This window comes from Rutidosis leptorrhynchoides, chromosome 7, assembly GCF_046630445.1.
Source record: "Rutidosis leptorrhynchoides isolate AG116_Rl617_1_P2 chromosome 7, CSIRO_AGI_Rlap_v1, whole genome shotgun sequence".
NCBI lineage: Eukaryota > Viridiplantae > Streptophyta > Magnoliopsida > Asterales > Asteraceae > Rutidosis > Rutidosis leptorrhynchoides.
Window position 1 is genome coordinate 66,390,979 of NC_092339.1, and position 6,001 is coordinate 66,396,979.

Genomic DNA, 6,001 nt, shown 5'->3' on the forward strand with positions numbered 1-6,001 from the left:
CGGCGCATACTAATGATTTAAAAAAAACGTGTTTAATGAAGTTACATTAGATTCAAATTTATACCCATTATACATAATTACATTGCGAGTGAAATAACAGGCCTTAAAACGATATATACCATGCTAAGTCATGCATGCACAAAACTAATAATAAGATATAAATTGAAAACGTTCAAAGAGAACATTAAAAATGAGTAAAATGTCTTTTTTCGGCATCCTGACGACCTCGAATGTCAAGACAATGTCCAGGAGTCTTCAAGTTAGGGTCGTTTTAGGGTGATTCGAGAATTTCAGCAAAATCTGAAACCGAAGGTTATGCGCCGCCAAATGGTACTCCATCTGGCGGCGCATATTAATGATTTAAAAAAGCGTGTTTAATGAAGTGACAATAGCTTCAAATTTATATGTGTTGTACATAATTACATTGCAAATGAAATAATAGGCCTTAAAACAATATGTACCATGCTAATTCACGAATACATAAAAGCAATAATATGAAAGAAATTCAAAATGGTCAAAATCGAAAAAAGGCAAAATTGAAGGCTTTCGAGGTTTCGTTTCAAAAAATATTTGCGGCAGTTTTCCAACGGATAGATCCTAAAAAAATACGCAATTTGAAAACAAACGGTGACTAAATCGGAGCTACGAGTCAAAAGATACGATAGATCGAACATTTAGGCCAAAGACACAAAACACCAAGCACCACGAACCGTCGGTGGTGTCTGGTGCGTGGTGCGAATTTGCTAGGAAAGATGTCTTTTTTGGAATCCAGATGACCTCGAATGACAAGCACGTTCAGAGAGTCTTGCTCATTCGGCCGTTTTAGGGTGATCTTGAGAATTTCATCACAATCTGAAACCGAAGGTTATGCACCGCCAAATGGTACTCCATTTGGTGGCGCATACTAATGATTTAAAAAAATGTGTTTAATGAAGTTACATTAGATTCAAATTTATACCCGTTATACATAATTACATTGCGAGTGAAATAACAGGCCTTAAAACGATATATACCATGCTAAGTCATGCATACACAAAACTAATAATAAGATATGAATTGAAAACGTTCAAAGAGAACTTTAAAAATGAGTAAAATGTATTTTTTTTCTGCATCCTGACGACCTCGAATGTCAAGACACTATCCAGGAGTCTTGAAGTTAGGGTCGTTTTAGGTTGATTCGAGAATTTCAGCAAAATCTGAAACCGAAGGTTATGCACCGCCAAATGGTACTCCATCTGGCGGCGCATATTAATGATTTAAAAAAGCGTGTTTAATGAAGTGACAATAGATTCACATTTATATGCATTGTACATAATTACATTGCGAATGAAATAATAGGCCTTAAAACAATATGTACCATGCTAATTCACGCACGCATACACAAAAGCAATAATATGAAAGAAATTCAAAACGGTCAAAATCGAAAAAGGGCAAAATTGAAGGCTTTCGAGGTTTCGTTTCGAAAAATATTTGCGACAAACCGCCTACGGTAGTTTTCCAACAGATAAATCCCGAAAAAATACACGATTTGAAAAAAAGCGGTGACTAAATCGGAGCAACGAGTCAAAAGATACGATAGATCGAACATTTTGGCCAAAGATACAAAACACCAAGCACCACGAACCGTCGGTGGTGTCTGGTGCGTGGTGCGAATTTGCTAGGAAAGATGTCTTTTTTGGAATCCAGATGACCTCGAATGATAAGCACTTCAGAGATTCTTGCTCATTCGACCGTTTTAGGGTGATCTTGAGAATTTCAATCTAAAACCGAAGGTTGTGCACCGCCAAATGGTACTCCATTTGGCGGCGCATACTAATGATTTAAAAAAACGTGTTTAATGAAGTTACATTAGATTCAAATTTATACCCGTTATACATAATTAAATTGCGAGTGAAATAACAGGCCTTAAAACGATATATACCATGCTAAGTCATGCATGCACAAAACTAATAATAAGATATAAATTGAAAACGTTCAAAGAGAACATTAAAAATGAGTAAAATGTCTTTTTTCGGCATCCTGACTACCTCGAATGTCAAGACAATGTCCAGGAGTCTTGAAGTTAGGGTCGTTTTAGGGTGATTCGAGAATTTCAGCAAAATCTGAAACCGAAGGTTATGCGCCGCCAAATGGTACTCCATCTGGCGGCGCATATTAATGATTTAAAAAAGCGTGTTTAATGAAGTGACAATAGATTCACATTTATATGCATTGTACATAATTACATTGCGAATGAAATAATAGGCCTTAAAACAATATGTACCATGCTAATTCACGCACGCATACACAAAAGCAATAATATGAAAGAAATTCAAAACGGTCAAAATCGAAAAAGGGCAAAATTGAAGGCTTTCGAGGTTTCGTTTCGAAAAATATTTGCGACAAACCGCCTACGGTAGTTTTCCAACAGATAAATCCCGAAAAAATACACGTTTTGAAAAAAAGCGGTGACTAAATCGGAGCAACGAGTCAAAAGATACGATAGATCGAACATTTTGGCCAAAGATACAAAACACCAAGCACCACGAACCGTCGGTGGTGTCTGGTGCGTGGTACGAATTTGCTAGGAAAGATGTCTTTTTCGGAATCCAGATGACCTCGAATGATAAGCACTTCAGAGATTCTTGCTCATTCGACCGTTTTAGGGTGATCTTGAGAATTTCAATCTAAAACCGAAGGTTGTGCACCGCCAAATGGTACTCCATTTGGCGGCGCATACTAATGATTTAAAAAAACGTGTTTAATGAAGTTACATTAGATTCAAATTTATACCCGTTATACATAATTAAATTGCGAGTGAAATAACAGGCCTTAAAACGATATATACCATGCTAAGCCATGCATACACAAAACTAATAATAAGATATAAATTGAAAACGTTCAAAGAGAACATTAAAAATGAGTAAAATGTATTTTTTCGGCATTCTGACGACCTCGAATGTCAAGACACTATCCAGGAGTCTTGAAGTTAGGGTCGTTTTAGGGTGATTCGAGAATTTCAACAAAATCTAAAACCGAAGGTTATGCGCCGCCAAATGGTACTCCATCTGGCGGCGCATATTAATGATTTATAAAAGCTTGTTTAATGAAGTGACAATAGATTCACATTTATGTGTTGTAGATAATTACATTGCGAATGAAATAATAGGCCTTAAAACAATATGTACCATGCTAAGTCACGCATACATAAAAGGAATAATATGAAAGAAATTCAAAACGGTCAAAATCGAAAAAAGGCAAAATTGAAGGCTTTCGAGGTCTCGTTTCGAAAAATATTTGCGACAAACCGCCTAAGGCAGTTTGCCAATGGATAGATCCCGAAAAAATACGCGATTTGAAAAAAAAACGGTGACTATATCGGAGCTACGAGTCAAAAGATACGATAGATCGAACATTTTGGCCAAAGACACAAAACACAAAGCACCACGAACCGTCGGTGGTGTCTGGTGCGTGGTGCGAATTTGCTAGGAAAGATGTCTTTTTCGGAATCCAGACGACCTCGAATGACAAGCACGTTCAGAGAGTCTTGCTCATTCGACCGTTTTAGGGTGATCTTGAGAATTTCATCACAATCTGAAACCGAAGGTTATGCACCGCCAAATGGTACTCCATTTGGCGGCGCATACTAATGATTTAAAAAAACGTGTTTAATGAAGTTACATTAGATTCAAATTTATACCCGTTATACAAAATTACATTGCGAGTGAAATAACAGGCCTTAAAACAATATATACCATGCTAAGTCATGCATACACAAAACTAATAATAACATATAAATTGAAAACGTTCAAAGAGAACATTAAAAATGAGTCAAATGTATTTTTTCGGCATCCTGACGACCTCGAATGTCAAGACACTATCCAGGAGTCTTGAAGTTAGGGTCGTTTTAGGGTGATTCGATAATTTCAGCAAAATCTGAAACCGAAGGTTTTGCGCCGCCAAATGGTACTCCATCTGGCGGCGCATATTAATGATTTATAAAAGCTTGTTTAATGAAGTGACAATAGATTCACATTTATGTGTTGTAGATAATTACATTGCGAATGAAATAATAGGCCTTAAAACAATATGTACCATGCTAAGTCACGCATACATAAAAGGAATAATATGAAAGAAATTCAAAACGGTCAAAATCGAAAAAAGGCAAAATTGAAGGCTTTCGAGGTCTCGTTTCGAAAAATATTTGCGACAAACCGCCTAAGGCAGTTTGCCAATGGATAGATCCCGAAAAAATACGCGATTTGAAAAAAAAACGGTGACTATATCGGAGCTACGAGTCAAAAGATACGATAGATCGAACATTTTGGCCAAAGACACAAAACACAAAGCACCACAAACCGTCGGTGGTGTCTGGTGCGTGGTGCGAATTTGCTAGGAAAGATGTCTTTTTCGGAATCCAGACGACCTCGAATGACAAGCACGTTCAGAGAGTCTTGCTCATTCGACCGTTTTAGGGTGATCTTGAGAATTTCATCACAATCTGAAACCGAAGGTTATGCACCGCCAAATGGTACTCCATTTGGCGGCGCATACTAATGATTTAAAAAAACGTGTTTAATGAAGTTACATTAGATTCAAATTTATACCCGTTATACAAAATTACTTTGCGAGTGAAATAACAGGCCTTAAAACAATATATACCATGCTAATTCATGCATACACAAAACTAATAATAACATATAAATTGAAAACGTTCAAAGAGAACATTAAAAATGAGTAAAATGTATTTTTTTCATCCTGACGACCTCGAATGTCAAGACACTATCCAGGAGTCTTGAAGTTAGGGTCGTTTTAGGGTGATTCGATAATTTCAGCAAAATCTGAAACCGAAGGTTTTGCGCCGCCAAATGGTACTCCATCTGGCGGCGCATATTAATGATTTAAAAAAGCGTGTTTAATGAAGTGACAATAGATTCAAATTTATATGTGTTGTACATAATTACATTGCAAATGAAATAATAGGCCTTAAAACAATATGTACCATGCTAATTCACGAATACATAAAAGCAATAATATGAAAGAAATTCAAAATGGTCAAAATCGAAAAAAGGCAAAATTGAAGGCTTTCGAGGTTTCGTTTCAAAAAATATTTGCGACAAACCGCCTACAGCAGCTTTCCAACGGATAGATCCTAAAAAAATACGCAATTTGAAAACAAACAGTGACTAAATCGGAGCTACGAGTCAAAAGATACGATAGATCGAACATTTAGGCCAAAGACACAAAACACAAAGCACAACGAACCGTCGGTGGTGTCTGGTGCGTGGTGCGAATTTGCTAGGAAAGATGTCTTTTTCGGAATCCAGACGACCTCGAATGACAAGCACGTTCAGAGAGTCTTGCTCATTCGACCGTTTTAGGGTGATCTTGATAATTTCATCACAATCTGAAACCGAAGGTTATGCACCGCCAAATGGTACTCCATTTGGCGGCGCATACTAATGATTTAAAAAAACGTGTTTAATGAAGTTACATTAGATTCAAATTTATACCCGTTATACAAAATTACATTGCGAGTGAAATAACAGGCCTTAAAACAATATATACCATGCTAAGTCATGCATACAAAAAACTAATAATAACATATAAATTGAAAACGTTCAAAGAGAACATTAAAAATGAGTAAAATGTATTTTTTCGGCATCCTGACGACCTCGAATGTCAAGACACTATCCAGGAGTCTTGAAGTTAGGGTCGTTTTAGGGTGATTCGATAATTTCAGCAAAATCTGAAACCGAAGGTTTTGCGCCGCCAAATGGTACTCCATCTGGCGGCGCATATTAATGATTTATAAAAGCTTGTTTAATGAAGTGACAATAGATTCACATTTATGTGTTGTAGATAATTACATTGCGAATGAAATAATAGGCCTTAAAACAATATGTACCATGCTAAGTCACGCATACATAAAAGGAATAATATGAAAGAAATTCAAAACGGTCAAAATCGAAAAAAGGCAAAATTGAAGGCTTTCGAGGTCTCGTTTCGAAAAATATTTGCT